This window comes from Myotis myotis, unplaced genomic scaffold (genome assembly GCF_014108235.1).
Source record: "Myotis myotis isolate mMyoMyo1 unplaced genomic scaffold, mMyoMyo1.p scaffold_m19_p_9, whole genome shotgun sequence".
In the NCBI taxonomy this organism is placed as follows: Eukaryota; Metazoa; Chordata; class Mammalia; order Chiroptera; family Vespertilionidae; genus Myotis; species Myotis myotis.
This window is the reverse complement of record NW_023416401.1, coordinates 34702056-34728166: the sequence shown is the minus strand read 5'-3', so window position 1 is coordinate 34728166 and position 26111 is coordinate 34702056. Positions and strand designations below refer to the sequence as shown.

Sequence of the window (26111 nt, the reverse complement as noted above, 5' to 3'; positions counted from 1 at the left end):
GAACATTTTTTTCATTTGTACGTATATAACCCTTCAAAAGAAAAGGGTTAAGCCATGACATATTTTGGGGAGAAAAGGTATTACTTTTACAAAGAATTCTAAGTGAATGTTTCTAGAGAAATCCAAGAGAATTTTACAATGACTCAATTTTAATCTTGGAAAACATTCCCAGGGAGTAGGAGAGAATGAGACTCGGCACTGTGTGGAAGCACTAGATGACCAAAGCAGATACCTATTTAAAAAGAGAGCTTGAAAGTGTTCTTACAGATTTATATTTCAACCATAGAAATTGGGCCTTCTCTGCATCCTACCCCCCTTGTTCATCCACGTCTGTGGCCACAATGGCTTAAAGGGGTAAATGAATTGGGAAATCAAGGTCTTTCTTTTTCTATTTGTGTTTCAAAAATACTGGAAAATGAGTTGATAATTCACAACCACCACATAACATACTAATAACAAGTTGGCAGGTAAAAGGTAATTCTCTCTCTCATAAATATGGGACTTAATATAGAAATAAAACTAAGAATAAGTTAGAAAGCCAGATGAGACATTAAATCACTCCTCTATTCTAGAGGTTTTCACTTCTCTAGAATCTTATATATCAAACATTCAAACACTTTACAAAAACTAGTAAATTCTGAAAGGGTATTTATTTTATTACAGAGAGGGAAACTGAGAAATCCAAGGTTGGGGGGAAAGAACAACATTGGACTATGAGTAAATGATTAAATAATAACACTTTAATTGTCTGTTTTGGTTCATCTGCTTTCACATGCAGGAACTGATCTGATGCTCTCAAGAGTGATACCGGGTAGAGAGACAGGAAAATGATGATGATTATAACAATAGCCAGTAGTAATAAAAACAGCAACAGCAATCACAACAACCATATTGCTGTTTTAACTATGTCCTGCACTATGCAAAGCATATGACACCTATGAAAACAGTGAAATTCACACCCCCATTATGAGAAATACTTTGGGCCATTATAGCTCAAGACAGGAAAGACACAAGCACAGATTTTTCTCACACTAAATTCCAGTATAAATTATAAAGACAGTCTGCCAGACACTCCTTCCAACATTCTTTAAAAAAAAAAAAAAAATTATCCTCTCTCTCCACCCCCACCATCCATATTTTTATACTGAGATTTGCCTTGTGTGCACCACATGACTTTAGCTTGGTGACAGCTGATGGGTACAGGGGTGGTCTCTGTACCCAAGCTAGACAAATCAGATTCCGCCCTAAAAATGTGTAACAGGCACTAAGGCAGATCAGATTAATCTTTCTCTGGATAGTGGATTGTAACATGTAGACTGGGAATTGTTGGCAGAAACTATTTTCATTGTGTGGAAATGGAGAAAATCAGACTGTGGTAAGAAGGGAAAATGGGGGAGAAACGTAAAGAGATGTATACGTAAAGTGTTCACCAGTGAACCAATCCCGCATTCCGTTTCTGAGACAGGGGCAAACCTGTCCCTGGATTCCATGAATACTTCAGGAGCCTTCTATGTTTACCGCCTCGCTACCTTAGGCTACCTCTACTTGGGTCCTTGTTTCAAGCAAACAAAGGTCCTAAGTTGTAGAAAATAAATGGTATGAACAGGTACCAAGCCCTGCACTAGGACACCTCACGAACACTGTCCTTATATTTTGTCTCTCCTTCTGTAGCACTGTCCTCTCTACTGGGAACTGTTCCTTCCACTTTGCTGGCCATGTGGTTCCAGGGGGGATGCTCCCCAAAACCTGGCTACATTTTATTAATATAACCTACAGACTCTACAACTTCCCTGTGAACTATCATTATAACTATTTTTTAAATGTGGCTTAAAGAAATTCAATACCTTGCCCCAAATTACAAAACAAATAAATAATACTGCTAGGATTTGAACCAAAATATCTCTGACTTTAAAAATCTATACTGTTTTCAATATGCTCCTTTCCCTCCCTTGTGACTTATAACATCTTAATTTCAACTTATGAACAATATTTACTGGCCACTTTCTGTACTTGGTATTGCAAAGTAATGGGAAAAGAAAAGCAATACAATTGGGGTGGGGGGGGGGAGAGAAATGTAATTTTTTATTATAAATGTCAGAATTTCCAAGTTATTCTGGACTTTGGGGGGCAGGCGAAGTGGGGAAGACAGGTAGGTAGGTGTGTGTGTATTATATACTGATGCCCAATAAAAGCTCTCATCTACTGTGACCTATGCAGAGTAACCTCAGTTCTAAAACACTTTCCCATGATTCCTGTGAAAACAAAAATGTAATTTTCTACAAAACCTTACAGATAATCATCTAGGGACACAGTTAAATGCTACACACAGACATTCTATCTCTAATGGAAAAAAATAATTTAAAGAGAAAAATCATCCAACATGTTCACAGTGCCATTTTTCAGCTAGTAAACTGTGGCAGTTAACAATAAGTGTATTTCAGACCTTGCAAGCCTTTCTTTAAACAAACTCTTATATGGAAAACTCAGTAATAAAACATCTAACAGCAGGCCCTGCCCACACATATACCCAAGCCTCATACATCCAGGAACCCCTGCATCTTCTCAGAACACCTCCATACTGCAATATTATGAAAGTTGACAATCAGAAAAAGTATACTCAAGTACATGTATTAGAAAGCAGAGTGAAAGCATGATGTTAAGTGTTACAAAGAAGGTGGATTTTACTATCTAGCATAACCATTAAATTATTTTTGAAAACCCAGATGTAACAATAAAATAGTAATAGCTATGGACAAAAAAAGCTGTGGTACATTTACACAATGGAATACTATGCAGCTGTAAAAAATAAAGATCTGTTATCCTGTGTGATAGCATGGATGGACCTGGAGGTTACTATGCTAAGTGAAATAAGCCAGTCAGAGAAAGACAAATATCATATGATCTCAGTTATATGTAGAATCGAATAAACGTAAAATAAGTCCAAAAGCATGGAAGTATGGAATAGACTGACAGATGTCCGAAGGGAGGGAGTGGGTGAGGGGGAGATAGGAAGAGATTAACAAATAACATATATGCATATATGCATAGCCCATGGACCCAGACAATAGTGTGGTGAAGGTGTGAGGTGTGACAGGGGATGGATGGGAGGGGGAGAAGGGGAAGATGGGAGACATCTATAATACTGTCAACAATAAAAAAAAGAGACAAACAGTTTCTATTGTTACTATATGCCAGACTTTCAAATACTTTACACGAGTTCTCTTACTGAGGCCTCACCTTAATTCTAGGTACCAGGTACCCTTACAATTCCCACATTGCAGATCAGCAATTTCAAGCTTTTTCATCTCATGGCACACATAAACAAATTACAAAAATTCTGTAGCACACCAAAAATATGTATTTTTTGTCAATCTGACAAATAGATATAATTTTGATTCATTTCCACCAATGGCTATTGTTGGTTTGGCTGTTGTCATTTTTTTATTTGACACCCTAAAGGAAAAGAGGTCAGTGCTCCCTGATTAAATAGTCATGTATTGCATGTAAGAATACTTACATGTATTGCATGTAAGAATAAGAGTCACTTTTTTTAACCAAATTTTCATGATAAAGCATGCCGCTAAACTTCAAAACTGACAAAATTAGCCCTAGCCAGTTGCCCAGTTGCTAAGTGGTTAGAGTGTCTTGGTTCGATTACAGTCAAGGGCACACACTTTGGTTGCAGGCTTGATCCCCAGTCCTGGTCAGAGTGCATGCAGGAGGTAACCAATTGATGTGTCTCTCTCACATTGCGTTCTCTCTCTCTCCCTCTCTCTCTCTCTCTCTCTCTCACTCTCTCACTCGCTCTCTCGCTGTGTGTGTATGTGTGTGTGTGTGTCTTCCCCTCCATTCCACTCTCTTAGAAAATCAATGAAAAAAAATATCCTCAGGTGAGGAACAAAAATAATAATAATTTTTAAAAACTGACAAACTTAAATGACTCCATAAACTTACACTTCAATTACACATATATTTAGTCAAAAGAATACATTTCTGAAATGTAATCAAAAGAATATATTTCTGTGGCTGGCTAATCATATTTAAAATTAATTAAAATTAATTAAACACTGAAAAGTTTTGTCTAGCATATGTACTTCTTGTATAACACCTAGTAACTGCAAAATTTTAATCTCAGACTTTAGTAGCTAAGTCTTTAACATCTAAGTAATTCAGGTTGGTGGCTGATATTTACAAACAAAATTTAAAACATGTTTCAAAAGCAACTACATAAGAGTCACTGTTGACTTCCAGTCGAATAAAAAAGACTACTAACCAAGTGTGAGGGTAGTTGTTTGGTATTTTTAATATATTATGGCAAGAAAAATCGTAAGTATAATGTAAGTTCTAGCCTTTCAATTCTAGCCTTTTCCTTCTCTAACCGTATAAACATATTTATGTATCAATTTCATAAAGTCAATTATATAAAACATTAATTCAGGCTGCTATTACTAAGATATGCTTATAAGTACTCTAAACTGAAGTTTGAATATTTATACTTATAATAAATGCAGTTACAATGACAATCATCATTGCCAAAAAAAACCCTTTAAAGACTAAGATGATCGTATCATGATGTAAAGTATTTATGAATGTTTTATGCAACAGACATGCTTCCTTCCGGACAAAACGTTTTACAGAAATTGCAAAATATATAAAGACAAAATATATAAAAATGATATTTTAATAGGTAAAAAGGGAGACAGAGACAGAGATAGAGAGATAGAATACACAGAGACAATGAGATCTAAGAAATATACCATCCAATGGAATGTCTAAGAAATAAAGATATACATTATAAAGTCAAAAAGAAATATATGTAAGTTAATCATACAAGCACATTGAGATTTAGTTAGGCTAATTTAGAATGGCTCTAAATTATTATCTGTATCCTCTTCAGAAGAAGAAAAACATGGAGGATTTCTTCTACCATTGCCTTCCTATTTGAAAATAGACCTTTGAGCCACCTAAACAAATTGTTCTGACTTTTCTTACAAAGATAAGGCAGCAACAATGGTTTGAATCATCAGATCCCTCATTTCAGATAAAGAAAACAATGTCCACAGAGCAAGAAAAACTTGTAAGTCAAGGAAAGAACAAAATCCAGGCCACTATCTCCTAATATAAATTGGCTCTTCAGCCCCTTCCATCTTTTGCAAAAATGCCAGCTTTTAAAATGTTACTTGAAACACTGCATTGTTTGTGAATGAAAAGACCTTCAAATTATCATTAGTTCTTCAAGAAACATCAGATTCTTCTCTCATCACATTTTTTATACTTACTAGGCTGAATTAATTGAGTCAAGGTGACATTTTCGTATTAAATGGAGACTGCAGGTGTGTACATAACTGTGGTCAAATGCACCACAGGGAGGCTCAGCCTGTGGGGCCAGTGCTGTTAGGATGCTGGTAGGAAGGGCAGTGCTGGCCTGCTTTTGTGAATTCAATGATGTAAGTGCATGGGCCGCTAGACTGAGGAAAGCAACTTCCAACCTTTCAATTCTAGCCTTTTCCTTCTCTAACTGTATAAACATATTTATGTATCAATTTCATCAAGTCAATAACTAAACTTAATAATTTCTCCATATAGAACAGATAAGTAATTTAACATATAGTTTCTGACAAAGTATTAACATGAAATTTCTTGTCCAAAATGATCAGGGCATTCCTCATTAAACATCTCTGAAATATATGACCCCTCCCCAAATGCAGCCATACAGAGGATACAGATAAACACTCTCATGTAGGGAATCAACTGTGTCTAAACAAAGGTATCAGAGTATGATAAGTGTCTATTTAAAGGTCATCTTCCAACATCTGAAAGTGTTCACAGTATCACTAAATTCTTAAGGCAGAAATGTTAATGTTTTTAAATAATAACACTATCTGGGAATAGCTCTTTCAGCATGAAAAGAGAAGTGCATAACATGGAGACTGGAGAAGATGTATGATTCATTCTATATAATACATACAGCTAGCAAGTTCATGACACAAAGAATTGATACGCAGAAGTTTTAAACATCTCCATTAATGTTGCAAAGCAAAGCTGTGAATATAACTTTACTAGTAAATGGTCTAATTTCATGTCCGAAAACAACTACTCATAGAAATAAAATCTCACTGAATAAACTATGTCCTATCAGTAATATTTTTCTGAATACAGATGTTTGTTTTATGTCCATAAATACTAGGAAACTATCAAAATACTAGATTTTCTCATTGTTAGCCTGCTTTTTTCTAAAAGATTCAAAACGGTAAACTATTGCTTTTAATGGAAAAGTATGAATTAATTGTATCCCCACAACCACAGGAAGATCTCATTTTACTCTATCCAAAGAAACCACTATCTATGGAACAGATCTCTGCCTTACAAAGAGAAGAAACAGCAGTAACTGGTAGTGAGGTTTCTTTTTTTTAAAATATATTTTATTGATTTTTTATAGAGAGGAAGGGAGAGGCATAGAGAGTTAGAAACATCGATCAGCTGCCTCCTGCACACCCCCTACTGGGGATGTGCCAGCAACCAAGGTACATGCCCTTGACTGGAATCAAACCTGGGACCCTTCAGTCCGCAGGCTGACGCTCTATCCACTGAGCCAAACCGGCTAGGTAGAGAGGTTTCTAACCAAACCCTCAAACAAGGCATGAAGCACAATTCCCTAACAGAGCTCTGGGCCACAGGCACCAGAAGGCAAGCAGGAGGGATGCTCCCCCAACAGTAGCTGAGATCCAGAACCTGGACGCCAGGCCCTGGAGCCAACCTTTTCTTTAATGGTCCTACAGAAGGCTCAACACGCCTTCTCTTTTGAATAGTCAGAAAATGTATTCACTGTATATGTATGTTCCTCACAATTTCCAGTAAAATACAGAAGCCAGTGTTCTAATTTCAATTTACCTAGAAATAATCACCAGAAAGACCAAAGAAACAAGCACAAAGACACCCTGCTGCCATTTCCAATTTAGCTTAATTCAAACTAACTCTCTTGAGGAAGAAGCCTAGGCTACTTGGCACAGGTGCCCTTCCGGGGACTGAGGCTCGGAGGCCGAAGGGCTGGCGGCCTCCTCCAGGGCTCTTCATCCCGGCCCGCGCTCAGAGGGTTTCTTTCCTTGGCCTCTCCCCTCTCCGTGAGACAAACATGCTGAGCCTTCTCTTGAAAGCTGGGACAGGACAGGCAGCTGGCGGTCTCTTGTTACAGCCCTTCACCAAGTGGCTGTAGCAGCTTGTGTGTGTTCATCAGAAACCTCCAAAAGCTACCAAGCCTAAGGGCGGGTTTCATAAAGCACTTCGAGGACAAGGCTGTTGCCGTTTGCCACCCATTCTCAGACTGTCCAGTGTTAATGGTCAGAAAGGGCTGTGATTTGCCTTTTAACAACTGCCGGGAGCTTCACTCACAAAACATGGATGCAACACTACCTCAGCTAGTCCTCACCACGGCCCTGCGGAGCACATATTAATATCACAGCCCCACTGTATAAAGGAATGGAGGCCCCACAGTTAGTCACACAATTAGTAAGTGGTGAAACTAGAATTCAGAAACAAGTTCTGAGAGAAATGTAGAAGAAAGATTTTGTTGGGAAAACTTCCACTTGAACTGCCCAAGGATGCCACGTCAGCAAAACGCCCTGGAGCTCACAGGGGAGTCACAAGGCGAGCCAGCACACAGGCCTCCCTCCACCTAGGCGCAGGAGAGCTATTTCCCCTTCTGCCTTCCAAGCTCTCCTCAGCCACCTATCTGCTTCACGGTGCTCGTTCATGAGCAGGAGTGAAGCACCCTTTTTACTTATTTTTACCTGATGTCAACAGCATAAAAATGTGTGAGGTACAAATAGAGGAGAGGAAAACACCAACCCATTTTTTAAAATATATTGTTACTAGAGGCCCGGTGCACAAAAATTTGTGCACTCGGGGTGGGGAGAGGAGGTCCCTTAGCCTGGCCTGTGCCCTCTCGCAGTCTGGGACCCCTCGGGAGATAATGACCTGCTGGCTTAGGCCTGCTCCCGGGTGGCAGAGGGCAGGCCTAATCCCTAGGTACAGCCCCTGGTCGGGCTCAGAGCAGGGCCGATTGGGGAGTTGGGGCGCTGCCCCCTGTCATGCACAGAGCAGGGCAGATTGGGAGGTTGCGATGCCACCCTCAGTCACGCTCAGGGTAGGGCCAATTGAGGGGTTGGGGCACCGCCCCCTGTCACACTCAAGGCAGGGTGGATAGGGAGGTTGCGGCGCCCCCCTGTCACACACAGAGCAGGGCCAATCAGAGGGTTGGGGCTCCGCACCCTGTCACACCCAGAGCCCGCAGGGCGATCAGGGGTTTTGGTCGCTGCCCACTGTCACACTGATCCCGGTGCTGGGAGGCCTTGCTGCTCCGCTGATCCAGGGGCCAGGACGCCTCTCAGCTCCGCTGATCCGGGGGTCCTGAGGGCCTCGAGGCTCCACTGATCCCGGCCAGGAGGCCTCTGGGCTCCGCTGATCCCAGGGCTGGGAGGCCTCTCAGCTCCGCTGATTGCGGGGCTGGGTCGCCTCTCGGCTCCGCTGATCACAGGGCCCGGAGGCCTCTCGGCGCCGCTGATAACCGGGGCTGAGAGGCCTCTTGGCTCCGCTGATCGCGGGGCTGGGTCGCCTCTTGGCTCCGCTGATCGAGGGGCTGGGTCGCCTCTCGGCTCCGCTGATCCCGGGTCCCTGAGGCCTCTCTGCCCTGCTGCTACAGGGCTGTTTGGCTTCGCTCTGCTTGGAGCCTGAGTATGCAAATTAACCACCATTTTTTAGCTTCTATAATTGAAACATTGTATCTTTTGGAGTTGTTGCTTCAGGAGCTCAGAGCCCCGCAGCTGCAGATGGGGAACCTTGGCTTCCTCCATCGCTGGGGCAACCAAGCCTCCTGTTCTCAGCTGCCTGGCTGCCGGCAGCCATCTTGGCTGACAGTTAATTTGCATATCTCGCTGATTAGCCAAGGGGAAGGGTAGCGGTCGTACGCCAAGTACCATGTTTCTCTTTTATTAGTGTAGATTGATTTCAGAGAAGGAAGAGGGAGAGAGAGATAGAAACATCAATGATGAGAGAGAATCATTGATTGGCTGCCTTCTGCACATCCCTTATTGGGGATTGAGCCTGCAACCCAGGCATATGCCCTTGACTGGAACTGAGCCCAGGACCCTTCAGTCCATAGGCCGTCACTCTATCCACTGAGCCAAACCAGCGAGGGCAACACCAACCCATTTTTGTTGAAGCCATAGCCCACATAGTCCCATGCCAGGTACTTCCCCAAAGAAGGAAAAGCAAAATCCATTGGGTTAACTACTTTGCTAGAGACAGTGGGGTTATAACAACAGCCCTAACTGGTTTGGCTCAGTGGATAAAGTGTCGGCCTATGGACTCAAGGGTCCCAGGTTTGATTCTGGTCAAGGGCATGTACCTTGGTTGTAGGCACATACCCAGTAGGGAGTGTGCAGGAGGCAGCTGATCGATGTTTCTCTCTCATCGATGTTTCTAACTCTCTATCCCTCTCCCTTCCTCTCTGTAAGAAATCAATAAAATATTTTTTTTAAAAAAAGAACAACAGCTACATAGCTATTCATTGTATGATGACCATCCACCAAAGACTCTTTTCAGCAGTTCACTCATTTGACTTCAAACAACCCTGAGGTACAGATATTATTATTATTATTATTATCCCCATTTTTCAGATGAGAAAACTAAAGCATAGTTTAAGAAACTAAAATTACACAAAAGTAGTATGCCACATGATCCCTGATTTTCAAAGCTTACAACACAACTATGGAAACAGGATTAATTCATTTAAAACAACTAACAAACAAAACAGTCTAATTAAAGTTCTATACATGATTTGGGCAAGACCTATAGTAATTCAAATGAGAGAAGGTAAGTAAGTTTCTGACTCTACAGAGATGCTTCAAGAGAAGTAGGGCTAAAATATAGCAAGGGCAGTAGTTGTCAACAGGGATGATTCTGTCCTCCAGGGGACTGGGAGATGGGGGTGGGGGTATTGGCATCTAGTGCGTAGAGGCCTGGGATTCTGCTAAACATCTTACATAGCACAGGGCAACCCCTCACAACAAAGAGTTATCTGGCCCAACAATGTTAATAACTCTGAGGTTAAGACACCCTAAGCTAAAGGAATGAAGAGTCTTTAGACAGGGTCATTCCAGACAACAAAATAACATAAGTGCTGGCTCAGACACCACAGACAAGAGCTCAGATACACAGGAGATGATTTATTATGGGGAATAAGAGGAAATGTTGTTGCTTAGGAAGGTTTCATGGAGGGCTCTGAAAGCCAAGCAGAGGAATTACAGCTGGATTTGGCTGGAAATGGGGATATATAACAGATTTGTGATGACACTCACAGGATGACAACCAATAGTCAGGGAGTTCCAGAGCCCAGCTAGAGGATTTATTATAATAACACGAGTATAAGTAACAAAAAGTACCTGGTGGAGAGGAAAGAAAGTAGCAAAATACATTATAAAGAAAGAATGGACCTGTTTCAGTACTAGACACAGGGCTGAAGGAAAGAATAAGGCCAGGTTTATTCTGTCTACGTTCTTATTTTGCACCCCATCGTCATGCCAGGACAGTGCTTAGTGGAGAACATGAATAAATTTATGATGCATGAATCATCAACTCAGTGGATTCACATCTCACAGGATGTCCTCATGTGAAGGAAAAAATAATGCACAGTCAGCGGGAGACACTGCTGGTTCTTCAGCTGAAGGCCAGCTGAACCAGGCCCCTGAACCAGCTGGCCTGTGTTTAGGGGCTGCTGCAAGAAAACCATGCATGGTGTTCAGCAGTGTGACAGGCTCAGAGGCCTGCGGGAACTGAGCACAAGTGGAGAGAAGCGCATTTCCATCTCCCACCTCAGGTACTGAGGGGAAAGGGGTCACAACCACTATTGGCCAAAAGAGATGAAGGCACCTAAATTAAAGCAACATTTGATAGAAAGGGTCTTTGTACTGAAGAGAAGAGTGGGGAAGCTTGAGAAAGGGAGGTAGATGGTGCTTCTGACAGAGCCTTTCCCACAGCCCTACCACTGACTCTCCCCAGCTGAGTCATATTTGGGTTAAAACATTGCCCCTGACCATAAGAATATGATCAAGTTTTTATTCTGTCTACTCAAGATAGGTGACTGTGGAGCAGCCCTCTCTCATTAACATTTCATCAGTCTGAAGATGTTTATCGTTCTTCATTTGTCAAAATGGGTAAAGTACTCTATGTGCACACAGCATTGAGCAAGACCCAGACACACCAAAGCGTACTGTCAAGTTGATTTATTAACTTAGACCATAGATCAGCAACCTTTTTCTTTACAAGGCCAGACAGTAAATATTTAGGTTTTGAGGGCCATAAAGTCTTTGTTGCAACTACTTAACTCTACTGCTACAGTGGGAAAGGAGCCAGAGACATCATGTAAATGATGGACATGGCTTTGTGCCAACACAAATATTTACAAAGACAGGCAGTGGGCCCGATTTGACCAGTAAGCCATAGTTTGCCAACTGTGGCTTACACCATTTCTGTTAGCTGAGTAAATAATATAAATGGCCAGGATTAGCAGAAGCTCAAGAACAGGGTTCTGAAAATGTTGGTGAAAAGCACACTGTGATGGGAAAGGAAGAGCACCATCCCTGCTGCCATGGGCACCAGACCCTGCAGAGAGCCTCTTAGGGACCTGAGGATGCTCAGAGCCCAGGCCAGCTTAGTCCCAATTCCAAAATATGCAAGCATAAGACACTCTTCAATCCTAAGGAAAGCTAACCCTGCCTGGAAAGTAATCATCAGAAATTTCACCCAAGTCCCTACACCAGCAGATTTCATCTTTCAAAACTGGGCCACAGGACTTGACAAGGCAGGACAACTAGAGCTTGGTAAGAGTACCTAGAGCACCTTCCTGCGTCAGCTATAAATTCATGTATCACTTAATTGAGATTAAGAAAATAGATGCCAACCTACAATGAAGCAAAAAGCCTAATTTGATCTGAAACCTTGTGTTCCTTTTCAGATTGCTGAAAGGAAATACCTTTTTTAAAATGCCTGGCTCAGTTCCTCAAGAAACTTACCCACATCACCATAAATAAGCCATTTTTAATCCCAAGAGCCCTTCTCAATAGTGTTTCTTCACCTTCTACTTTGATGGAAGCAAGGCCTCAACTAGGCCATTTCTTAGGGATGTTTAGTCCAGTGGTCGCCAACCTTTCAGACCTCACAGACCACCAGGTGGTGACCGCTGGTTTAGTTAGCTAGTAACCTTGACAGATGAATCAACCTCTCTGCCCCTTTCTCCACCTCCTCCTCTGCCCTGTCACCCCAGCAAGACTAGACTTACTTGCTGTTTGGTACAGAAGTGGCAGATGTCTCTCAGTGTGTAACTCAGCTGTGATGTAAGCACACTGTGTGCACAGCTCCCATCTGGGCCATATCAAGTTGCCCCTGTGGGGTCTGAGGGACAAGGGAAACTGACATAAAAATGCTGATGCTAACTTCTGTGCCAAAAGTTGTAATCCCTTTATCTCTGACCCAGCAGTCTTGTGTCTTCTGCCAGCATTTGTTGAAACAGTAACAGGGGAACTTACCAGTTTGTAAGTAGGGCAAAATAAAATCTCATAACCAACAATAATTCTCTTCAATATTAAATAGAAATTTTCAACTATTTTCTTTTCCTTTTTAAAATATTCATTCTCTAGCAAGCTTTCTTATATTAAAGGTGATCAAAGCTCCTGGTTTACACAGGATAGTCCAGTTCACATCTGCTATTGACCTACTACTGATCATCCAATAAGGCCCCCCTTTCATTCTCAAAAGTGTCCTGACTTTTTTATTCCTTTTTATTGAATTTATTGGGGTGCCACTGAGTAACAAAATTATACAGGTTTCAAGTGCATAACTGCATCTCTCAGAATGGCTATCATCAATAAATCAACAAAGAAGTACTGGCGAGGATATAGAGAAAAGGGAACCCTCATGCACTGTTGGTGGGAATACAGATTGATGCAGCCATTGTCAAAGCAGTGTGAGTTATCTCAAAAAATTAAAAATGGAACTGTCTTATCACCCAGTGACTTCTGTGAATTTGTCCAAAAAAACCCCAAAAAAACTAATTCAAAAAAAATATATGCACTCCTATGTTCATCACAGCATTATTTATAATAGCCAAGATTTGGAAGCAGCCCAAGTGTCCATCAGATGGATGGACAAAAAAAATCTGTGGGTATATATACACAATGGAATACTACTTGGCCATAAAAAAAGAAGGAAACCTTACCGTACAACAGCATGGATGGGCTTGGAGAGTATTATTGAAAGTGTTCTAACATACATTAAATTATACCACCACTCACTTATAATCTACTGGACAGACATATATTTTTAAAAATACATAAATTACTTCAATTATTTGTGATCATTTTTCTTAAAAAAATGGAACATGGTCTGACTTAAATTCTTTCTCTTAAAACACATTTTACTATGGGGAGCACAGTCAATAACATTGTAATAACTATGTATAGTATCAGATGGGTAATAGACTTATCAGGGTGATCACCTGGAATTCATTATATAAATGTCTAATCACTATGCTGTATCTGAAACTAATATAATATTGTATGTCAACTGTAATTGAAAATTATTTTAAATTTTAATAAAATATAAATACCAAAAAAATAGCTTTTATACCAAGAATTTAGCCCTCTATAATTATATTTGGCAAGTAATGGAGAGAAAGCTTTAAATTCATTATCCTCCTGACACAAGCTGACAATGAATGCTTGTTATATGCTTTATTGTTGAAAAGTGCATTCAAACATGCACTATTTTACCATTTAGGAAATCATCTAAAACTGGGAATGATGTAAAAATCATATACAGATGACACTTGAACAACAACAGTTTGAACTGTATGGGTCCATTTATATGTGGATTTTTTTCAATAGCTAAACAGTAAGCCATCTATATCCCCAGATTTCATATCCACAGATTCAACCAAAAGTAATCAACAATAGTATTCTCAATCCACAGTTGGGAATCCATGGGTGCAGAGGGCCAAATGTATGCATTGATCTATGCCATTTTATGCAAGGGACTTGAGCATCATAATTTTTGGTATCTGTAGGGGTCCTGGAATCAATGCTCTGGATATTGAGGGACAATTACAGTTAAGTTTTGGGGGAGTCAAAAGTTATACTTAGATTTTCAACTGGGCAGGGTTGGGTGCCCTAACCCTCATGTTATTCAAGGTCAACTGTACATTAGATTGTATTTTATGTTGATATATAAACATGGGTCCTTGCACCCACAATATTCTGGGGGGGGGGAAGTTCAGTAAACTTGAAAGTAATAAACTAAAAATAAAAATGGTGTTTGTTTTAATTTAGGAGGCAAAGCTAAACTATTGGGTATTTTTTAAGGCTGGTTCTTTAAAATTCATAGCAGCAATAAAACTATGTATTTAAAAAGCAGATTTTAAAAATGTAATCTATTATTGTTTTGATTTGCATCTCTCGGATGATTAGTGACTTTGAGCATCCATCTCACACCTGTCAGACTGGCTATCATCAACAAATCAACAAACGGCAGGTGCTGGAGAGGATGTGGAGAAAAAGGAACACTTGTGCACTGCTGGTGGAAATGCAGACTGGTGCAGCCACTATGGAAGACAGTATGGAGTTTCCTCAAAAAACTGAAAATGGAACTCCCATTTGACCCTGTGATCCCTCTTCTAGGAATATATCCCAAGAAACCAGAAACACCAATCAGAAAGGATATATGCACCCCTATGTTCATAGCACAATTCACCATAGCTAAGATCTGGAAACAGCCTAAGTGCCCATCAGTAGATGAATGGATTAGAAAACTGTGGTACATCTACACGATGGAATACTATGCTGCTCTAAAAAGGAAGGAACTCTTACCATTTGCTACGTCATGGATGGAACTGGAGAGCATTATGCTAAGTGAAATAAGCCAGTCAATGAAGGAAAAATACCACATGATCTCACTCATTCATGGATAATAGAGACCATTATAAACTTTTGAACAATAATAGATACAGAGGCAGAGCTGCCTCAAACAGATTGTCAAACTGCAGCGGGAAGGCCGGGGAGGGTTGGGGGACAGGAGGTAGGGGGGTAAGAGATCAACCAAAGGACTTGTATGCATGCATATAAGCACAACCAATGGATATAAGACACTGGGGGATAGGGGAGGCTAGGGGATTGTCTAGGGCGGGGGGGGGGGGGGAAATGGACACATATGTAATACCCTTTGTATTACTTTAAGCAATAAAAAAAAAAGAAAAAAAAAGAAAAATATATAAAGAAAAGTAAATCAAAAAAAAAAATGTAATCTAATCTTTTCCACATGTACCAGTGGTCTTCTAACAAGTGAAAGTAGAAAAAAGCCCTCTGGGTTCACATTTAGCCCATGAACACACAGTCAGCTGCACACGCCCTACTTGCACATCTTCCTGCATCATCTTCCCCAACAGCCGACTCTGGGACTAGAGTCCTGGGTTCAAATCCAGCTCTGCCACCTAAGAGCTGTGTGACTTAGGCAAGTTATTGATCTTCTGTGCCCAAGTTCTCTTCTGTATAAAATACTACTAATAATAGCATCTACCTCACAGAGCTGTCATGAGGGTTAAGTGTGTTAATATTGGTAAAGTGTTTAGAACAAAGCCTGGCACACAGGTTTTGTAGTTCCCTTCCTGAGTCTTTTTATGAAAACCCATGAAGAGAACTACAAGATAAAACCCTTCATATTTCCCCTTTTACACAAAAGGCAGGATTGACACTTCAGTTGCAAAAGCCACATTTTTTGGTGGTGTAATGCCTAACAGTGTCAACAAATATGTGTGGGACAGATGGATACAAAAAGCTGAAGAAAGGAAAAAACAATCACCTCTTCTATTACATTTAAAATTCCAAAGAGCTTATTAAATTCCAATAGCCAAAGTGGTAAGTTGGGGACTGAATGATATCTCCACCACTAACAGGTGCTTCCTTTCCACAGTCAGTCCTGGTTCCAATGGAAGCACCATAAATCCATTCATCTGCCTGCCTCTGCCACGCCACTCCCTTCCCATAATAAAAGTGGACAGTTTCCCACTTACACCATCACCCACACTTCCCACTGTCATTGCCCTCAACACCACATCTTCTATTGCCAGTATTTATCACCAATACTAAAACATGAGGCAAAATGAAATTTCTAAAGGAGTGTGAAATCTATAAAAAAAATATTCAGAGCAGGCTTTCAATTAATTTCATATTTAAATGGAATTCATTTCAGACCCAATACAATAGAGCTTTCATATTCTGAAGACATTCCCAATAATACAAAAAAGTGTTAGTTTCAAAAAAATTCTGCTTTAGTGTGTTTGGGAAATCTGGGCTGCTACTATATCATAACTCAAATTTGATCTGATGAATTAATTTAGATATCCATACAGGAAACTCATTCTGACTCACTGGAGCTTTTCACTGGTAGCCTCCTAGAATATTGCATCAACCCCAACCAACATATAACTCTAGTCTTTCTGCCCTCTCAATCCATTGTCTGTATGCAGCCCTAAAATGCCCTTATGAACTCATCTCTTCCCTGTTGATCACCCTTCAGTGGCTCCTGTTGTCCCAAGGTAAAGTCCAGACTCGCTTGCTAACTCCCTACCAGCTCCCTAACCTCTAATCCCGCTAGACCATACTGCAAACATACCTTGCTCTCTTCTCACCTCCTACCTGGAACATCCTTCCCACCGCCACTGCCCTTTGGTATCATTTCCTAAGGTACTTCCCAGGTGAAGGACACTTGCTACAGGCTTCCATAGACAGCTTTTTCCATAACATGGCACCATAGTGCATCACTATTTTTTAAACTTATCTTTCTTTCTTAATAGACTATAAGCTCCAAGAGGGCTTCTTTATTGATGTGCCTCCAGCACCTGGAAAAATGACTGGCACAGAGGCAGTAGGAAATAAATATTAGTTTAATGGGTGAGATGATGATGGATTAACCATAACAGTTAAGATGGAGAAACAGAGAAAAATGCACACAGAACATGGTAGAATCAAGAAGGACCTGGTGACAGAACAGAACACAGGCAATAATAAATTAAAGAAGGGTCTACAATGTCAAATTTCCACCTTGGGTAACAAAATGAATAGTGTCATTCACCAAGAGACAGGCAGAGGTGCAAGCTTAGGGGATGAGGTAATGAGTTTAGTTTTAGACATGTTGAATTTGAGGTCCCTCAAGACATCTGTCTGAGAGGTCTTGGCTAAAAACACGTCATTCATCTGCTGAAGACATGAACAGCTTCCCAATGCACTTAAACTCCAAGCTCATCACTGTGTGCTCCAGAGCGTGCAAGGACTAGCCCTCTCTAACTCTCTGACCTCATTTTCTACCATTTGTTTTCCCATTGTCCACCTCCCCCTGGATCTCACTGTTCCTGAGAAGTGATAAGCAAGGTGCTCCTCAGCATCTCCGCACTCACTGTGCCCTCCGCCTGGAACACTTTGCCTAGATCCTCACATGGCTTCCTGCTTCTCATCACACAGGTCTCATTTCAGATACCATCTCCTCAGGGAGGCCCTCCCTGTCAATCATAACAGTCATCCAAAGCAGTCCTCCCTGCCAGTCTGTTCTAGTTTCATCACTAAATACTTGATAAACTTATTTTATTTGCTTGTTTTACACAGTTATTGTCTATCCTGTCTACATTCTACAAAGTCGGGCCCCTCATCCTTGTTCTTTGCCAGCATTACCCCCCCCCCCCCCTCAGCATTTAGAATAGCATCTGGCCCTTGCTAATAGTTCAACAAGTTCACTGAATGAATAAGTGAACAGATGAATAAAGATAGCAAGACAGGCTTTGCCCTCCTCCTGCCTTACCATGAAATAGTTGTGAAAATACAAAAGGTAATACAAAGTGTCAACTATACAAGGAAACTGAAAATGCTGACTAGTTATCTCACAAATTCCAGGAAGACTTCTACTAACAAGACAAAATAAAAGCTCTTGAGAGGAGCAACAAAGGGGAAAGGGAGTAGAGGGGTAATGGATTTCTACTGCCTCCTTGGGCCTCCACAAGGCTGACCACTAGAAGTACTGTGTTTATTTTGTTTTATTTGCTCATTTTGTTAAATATTTATACATTCCTTTATTGAATAAGTGGCATATTCTGGTTCAAAGACTGAAACTATAAACAGTTTCATATGGAGAAATCTCACTTCCTCTCCTTACCTGTTCACTGCATTCCTCGGAAGTTTTCTAAGGTTTTTGTTTTGATAAGTCTCTTATGTGACCTGTGCACGTATTTCAGGCACTGGCTGCTATAAGTGGAATAAAAACCTTGAAGTCAGACTTTAGGATAATGTATATTTTAAAAGATATTACCAAATTACCTCCATACAGAGTATGCCATGTTATCCTTGGGAAATAATTAAAATAAAAATTCCCAGACCCACTCCAAGCCTATCAGATCAGAAACTCTAAGGTAGAGGGAAAAAATTGGCTTTAAATAAAACAGCTCCTTGTCACTGTGACGATCAGTCATATTTGGGAACTGCTGTCCTCCCACAGAGAGGAGTGGTCCTCACCAATCAGAGGGAGGAAGCCACTGCTGCCCTACTGTGGAAGCTGGAGCCCTTAACCTCCATATCACAATTTCTCTTCTTAAATATATAATCATACTTAAGTGGTTATATATACATATACACAAATACATATATATACATGTGTTTATGTATACATACACATGCATATAAATATTCCTGTATTCACATGGAATTGGAATCTCTCTGAAAAGAAAGATACAAAATGGTTACATGGCTATCTTCAGGAATGCAAGTGGGTAGCCAGGGTGAAGAAAGACTTACCTCTGCTTTGAATTGTGTACTGCATGCATATATTATTACCTATTAAAAATCAATAAAATTATAAAGCTCCCTCTTCTTGCACTGAATCTGAGACATCATCCCCAACAATGCTGTAATCATTTTAAATTATGTCTACAAAACATTCCCACATCAAGAGGTAGAATCTAATTCCTCAGCCTTGAATGCAGGCCACTTCCACTAAAGAGACTGAGGAAAATGTGATGCTCTGTGCCTTCTAAGGCTGGGTCATAAAGGAGCTTCCACCTGGCCTGCTAACTCTTTGATAACCCCCTCTGGGGAAAGCCAGCCACCATGCTGTGAGGACACTCGGCAGTCTGTGCACACATGGAGGGGGACCAAGAGGAAGTACTTTTTGAAAAAAAGGGAACTGTACAGACCTACCTGAAGACACAGAGAGGAGTGGGTAACAGCTCTGACAGAGCCTCAGTCTGGGGAAGATGGAGAGACAAGTCTTCTTCTGAGGTAGAACAGAAGAGAAGTAAGAAATACAGACAGAGATGTTGATGTAGAAGGGAGGGGATTGGATAAGTTCAAAACAACAGATCCTACTGTTTCTGTGGAGCTAGAGTGTGATAAAAGCAAAAAAAGAAAAGGTAAATATTTCCAACAGTCACTAAAATACAGGAAAGAAAAATAGATGACTAGGTTACCATTCAGAAGCACCATCTTCAACGAAGTTATAGAATTCAGCTCTTTAGAATTACTACTATCACCTTATTCAAAGCAACAGTGGTTTAATCACTTTTAGAGATATCCAAGGAAATATTTCAAGAGCTTTAAATTTATTAGTTCACAGTTCTTCCAAATGTTAAAGCTAAATTCTTAGTTATTATATAAATTCTTTATCCTTTTGAAAGGAAGAGTGATTGTTCAACATTACTTTCAGAAAACTCTTTCCTATTCCTAAATCACTCTCCAAAAGGCCAGATGAATTCAATTCCCATATGGTCCATTTGCCAGTCCTTTAATTTCTAATATTATCTTTAGGAAATTACAAAAGCTTGTCTTCCTTACATCAATTAGAATTTGAACCTGTCTCTAAATTTGAGCCAATGCCATGAGCAAAGGCTTAAGTATCATTCATAATTCATCTCAATGATCACTTCACAAGTACCTGGCATGCCAAAACACCAGAACAAGCACTAAGGGAATAGAAGGATTTCCTAAAGGCTATTTCAATCCAGGAGGAGAGATAAGTCATGTATATAAATAGCTGTAATGCAAGACAGATGGTAATAAACAGAACTACAAATAACACACTAGGCACACAGAGAAGACTGCTTAACTGCAACTTGGGAAGCGATGGTTTCATTGAAGAAACTGCATTTGAGTTGAGCTTGAAGAATGGGAAACAGAAAATGTGAACATCATGAACAAAGGCATAACGCCTTTGCACAGCTGTCATGTAATCAATGTTTGCAATGTCATTACTGACCAGAAACAGTTTAGTTCAACTTGAGTCAAATATCAAGGGCCAGGAACAATATAGAAATATTCATTTGTTTATTCAACAGGTATTTTATTGAGCACTTACAAAGTACTAATAAGCACTGTTCAGGGCACTGCATATATAACAATGAACAAAAAAATAGTCTCTGTCTTCATGGAGCTTATAATCAGGGAGTAAACCACAAACAGATAAATATATAACATATATGTCAGGTAGTAATAAGAGCGAAGGTCAAATTTCTCTCTGATAAAGTAGAATTTGAGCTAAAATCTGAATAATTGACTTAGTGAAAATTTGACATTATCTATATGAGCAGTGTCCCCTGCAAAGAAAGTTCTATGATGGTTACTTATTAATCTGCTCAAAGAATAGCAAGAAAACCAATGCAGTAGAACAGAGTAAGTAAGGGGAGAAGGTAGAAGATGGGACCATGAAGGTAGTGAAGAATCAGATCATGAAAGACCCTGTAGATCATAGAAAGAGCTTTCATTTTATTATTAATAAAATGTAAATGGGATTAAGTGGTCTGGACACAGAAAAGCCCTTAAGTGACCCTATGGGGGCAAGGCTATAAATAAGGAGGCCAATTAGAAATCTGCAGCAGTGGTCTAGGTTTGGTTGGGTACAAGTAGCAGCAACAGAGGTTATAAGTAAGGGCCAGATTCATAATATATTTCAAAGGTAGAGTCAACAGGACCTGGTGACAAACTGGCTTATGGAGAAAAAGAAAAGACTCCAAGGTTATGGCTTGAGCATACACAAGAAAAGTAAGGCTGGAAATACAACTTGGAAATGACCACATATCATCATCTATCAAATTAGTCTTGGGAACCATGATGAGAGTATGACATGAGAACTTGGGAAAATCATGTTATCTCTCTTTTTACCACTCCCTTGTCTATAAAATAAAGCAAAGTAGCAAACTGTTTCTCAAAGTAGGAAGCCCATATGATACTCAAGCACTGTTTAGGGCACTAAATTTAAAAGGGCTCTCACTAGAGACGTGTGGATGAAAAGGTACCCTCTTGCTTGGGACTAGACACAGATGTAATTTTAGAAAGCAATCTGAGATTTGTGACATCATCAAGACAACAGAGTAGAGGACCTGAGCCCTCATCCCTCCAAGAACAGCGTTTAGCTATCCAGGAACTATGTTAATAGCTCTGGGAGATCTCAGAAGTCCACTTAGGGAGCTTCATCAACACAATGGAGCAAAAGCCTGCGAATATCACACAAAGGGAGTAAGGAGACGTTTCACTTGGCCTGCATCATCCCATCTGCTCAGCACCAAGAGAAAACTCCCAGGCCCAACAGAGCTCCCCGCCACAGGAAGAGGAGAAGAGGTGAGCCACCAGCTTCCTCAGCCTTTTGGGACATATGCACAAAGGATCTGTTTTGCTTTCACCCTCCCAGAGACTGGCATAACTCAGACATCTAGAGATAGCTAGGAAAAAGGAAGGACAGGGGCCACCTATACAGCCAAGTGGTTGGAACAGCTGTGGTCCTCAGGGTCCTTCTCTGCAGAAGATCTCAGCTTTCATCACTGAGGACTTAGTCACAGACTTTAGCAGACTGCTCTGCAGAGGACCCCAGCAGCTTTTGCCACTGAGAAAACCAAGGGTCAGCATAGCCACCACAGACCCCCTAGAATTTTTGCTGCTACAGACTCCATAGGTTTTTGTGTTAGACACCAGTTGTGTGAAGTACTCCCCATACCCCACTCCTCAGCCAGCCCAGCTGTAACACCACAAATGCCCCAGGCCTCAGATCCATACCGGCAGCCAGCCCCAGTTGCGGCTTTGCCACAGCCAACCCTCACTTCCACATGCATGTCCACAGCTAGCCCCTGAAGATACAGGAGTGCACACTGACAGCCCAGGTCCTCACAGCTCCTTGTGCACCCGGATCCAGCCCAACTACTGTCACCACTTCATTACACTAGTGCACCTGCAGCTGGGCCCTGCAGCCATGCACCTGCACACCCCAGGCCCAGATTCCTGTCACTGGCCTCACTGCTGAGCACGTACTCAAGCCTAATCCCTACAGAGGTACGAGTGCACACCAATAGCCAAGATCCCCACAGCAGCTCAAGGGCCCATATCTGGCCCCAACTCTGTCACTGGCCTGGACCACCCACACATGCCTGCAACTAGCACCTGCAGCTCTGTACCTATCCACAACAGTCTAATACTGGCCCTCCTGCATGCCAAGCACCCTCAGGCCTTAGGGGCATTCTTCTAGCTGCTCTGTCTCACTGGAACACTTTCCTAGATATCATTCTCTTCGCTGGAATCTCATCTCATGGAGATCTATATCTGATGCCCAGCACTCCCAGTACTTCTCTTTTATCATCTTTTAAATACTAAATAAGTTACCTATTTATTATTTCCATCAGTTGTTGACTGCCTCTCCCCCACTGGAATATAACAAAAGAATTTTGACATATTTTGTTTACTGATGTACTCAAAGACCTACAACAGTGACTGACACACACTAGACTCTCAATAATCATTTGTGGAATAAAATAGATAAGATATACCAGATATTCAATAATTCAATTTGAAATAGTGCTACTATAATTACTTAATTCATCAACTTTTTAAATCTACTTTAAGCAAAAACCAACATCCCCCAAAAGAAACAGGGAGAGCTCCCACTACCTTACCACCAAGAATAAATTAGTCCAATTCTCCCATAGTTATACTATTTTTTAATATATATTTTTATTGATTTCAGAGAGGAAGGGAAAGAGATAGACTGATAGAAACATCAATGATGAGAGATTCAGTGATTGGCTGCCTCTTGCACACCCCACATTGGAGATTGAGACCACAATCCGGGCATGTGCCCCTTGTGAGAATTGAACCCGTGACCTCCTGGTACACAGGTCAATGCTCAACCACTTAGCCACACTAGCTGTGCTAGTTATACAATTTTTAAGATTGCTTAGTGCACATATATGGGACAAAATACAGATAAAGATTATTTGCTTACAGATTTTTCAAATGTAATCTCAAGAAAATAAATTTATACCCTCTCAAAACACAAAAGAATATAGCCCATTCTTTACAAAATTGATTGTTCTCAGTACTTGATATACATGCAGATTTCTTTCTCTAATGTCTGCTCCATTATTTTATAAAATACTACATGAGGCTGATATTTCCAGGATCACCTCTGATATTGATAAATGATTATTATTCATGAACCAACAAACTTGTTTCTTCCATCGTATTATGCTAGGTTAGCTGACCATTAGTCTTATTTCTATTCATTATATTCCACTTTCCACATATTTCATTAAATATTTGTTCTGGGTTCTTATGGAAAAGATGACAAAAACATTAGACTCACCCTTATTAACATATAAAGGGGGGAAAGGAGGAAATATGTATGCATTGTGAAGATATACCTAAAAGTCAATTCAGTCCAGAGTCTGGAAAATTTGTCTTCATTTTAAGAATTGTATTATTAATAAAGTTATATGTCTGACACAAAACTTGTGACAAGTGCACCTATGCCCAATTTACTGTTCTCAGGACTAAAATATGCACTGCAATATGCTTGGTGTATTCATTTTAATCACAGATCTCAAAAATATAATTAGTAGTAGCAGCATTTGAAAAGCTGACATAACTTTCACTGTTAGACACTTAAAATCATATTTAAACACTATAAACCCTTTTGCTCCAGACAGCTAAGTACATTACCATATCACATGGGTATTCTATATTCAGTTTTCCTTTTGACTGATTTTATAATTTAACCCCCAGGGATATTATCTGCAATAAAGGAGCAGAAAAGAGCACAGCATTGTAAAATTATATCTTTCCCAAGGTCCCATAATTAGCATTGAGAAGACCAAGATTTGAACCCAAGTACATCTAGTACTAACACTGGCATATCCTCAATGCATATTAATCAATGTTTTCTTCTTTGTTTTGAATTAAAAAAAAAAAAACCCAACCCATAAGAATTAAGAAAAAATATATAATTTTGATATTATTATCTATCTATATAAAAGGCTAATATGCTAAGTGTCCAACCATCAACCGGTTGCTATGATGTGCACTGACCACCAGGAGGCAGATGCTCAATGCAGCAGCTACCATGATGTGCACTGGTCATTTACAGAGAAATGGCACCACAGACCTGGCGCCCTCAAAGCAACACTCTGCTTCCCCCAAGTGGGACACAGGCCCCGCCACCACCCCAGAGTGACACCCCACCAAATTGCAGCCAACACTGCCAAGACCCCCATGGTGCAAAATGTGGCCTACAGCCCAGCCCAGCCTGGAAACGGTTGCTGTGGGTGCTGGGGAATGACGTCCCCGTAGCAATGCCCAGCTTCCTCTCCCTAGCGACTAGCCTCCTTGGAGTTTCTTCAGCCCAGAACACAACTTGCTTTATAGCCAGGTTTTACACTTTAACCAAATGTCTGTGAAACACTTTCCTGTGCCTCATCTCATTCAATCCTCACAGAAGTCCTAGAGTAGGTAGATTGGAAACACGGTAGAATCCTATTTTCTTTTCATTAGCCAGAAAATGGAGATTTAGAAAGCTTAGAAACTTGACCCAAATAAAAAGAAGTAAGAAATGGTGGACCTTGAAAATGACTTTAGGTTTGTTCACTGCACAGAATATAGTCAAACACTGCTGCAGTCAAATATTTTACCCTTTGTTCTCCCTGCATGATCTACAATAATAATCTGCTTCAGGTTGATATTTATTGCTATGTTGCTGACAATTACCTGAAAGAGAAGTTGGGGTGCTTCACTGGGCTGAAAAAAGTTTAGCTAAAGCAGAAAGTAGGTCTAATTAAACAAGTTTATTCTATATATACAAAAGGCTAAGTTGACTCGTGCATGCACAATATATATAAAGCTCTCGATGGCGCCAATTGCACGCATGTGTTTCTATCTGTCATTGTCGGTTGTGAATTTGGTTGACACTTCTATTATAGAGAAAGGGCAAATAGCGATATTAAAATATTTCTTATAATTAATTTCCTTTCAATGTGCACTAATCCGTGCACTGGGCCACTAGTAGTAAATAAAGATGAATCACATTCTGAAAATGAATTATTAGTATGTAAGAAATGAGTCATGAAAAAGTATCTCCCAAATGCAGATTTGAACAGAGCACTTTTTTAAATTTCACAATTCTTTTAATATCATTTACACAATTTGTAAACAGTTGCTGTGTAGCTGCACAGTTAATACAAAGCCTCAAGGAACCCATCATGTAGACCAGTTGGGCCTGCCACAAATCTCCAGAGGGCACTTTGACTGCACGGTGTTGAATGATCACTGGGGGCCTGGAACTTCGCAATGTGGCCCTGAATACCAGGTGTTGCCCAGAGAGGGAATGGGGCAGTCCCTTCTGCAGCCTGGACACCCAGGTGCCTTTCTGCCATCACCCACTTGGTGAGCCCTGGTTGGCACCTCTCACTCCACCCAGAAGAATCCAAATTGCTCTACACAATGAGGTTAAGGAATAAGAGATTTTGTGAGCATGCTGTAACCAACTAATGAGGAAGCACCCTGTGATACCAGGTGAAAACCACTCCTGTGACTGACAGGCAAAGACAGTCTCCTTCCTTAAGAAAAGAATTTGTTTCTCAGAATATATTTACTTATTCTTTTGGGGAATCTATATATATATAAAATCCTAATATGCTAAGTGTCCAACTGATTGATCGACTGTTTTGTCAACCGTTTGGTCAACCACTCAACCAGTCACTATGATGTGCACTGACC

General features: G+C 40.6%; 1 protein-coding gene across 1 annotated transcript in view; it reads right to left on the bottom strand.

Moving 5' to 3' along the window:
• The window catches only part of L3MBTL4 (L3MBTL histone methyl-lysine binding protein 4), a 222369-nt gene extending 204032 nt beyond the window's left edge, over positions 1-18337 (bottom strand). Inside the window, exon 1 of the mRNA XM_036322701.1 lies at positions 18247-18337. The gene's annotated coding sequence lies outside the window, so the exon portion shown is untranslated. The remainder of the gene's footprint in view (positions 1-18246) is intronic.
• Between the last annotated feature and the right edge of the window lie 7774 nt (positions 18338-26111).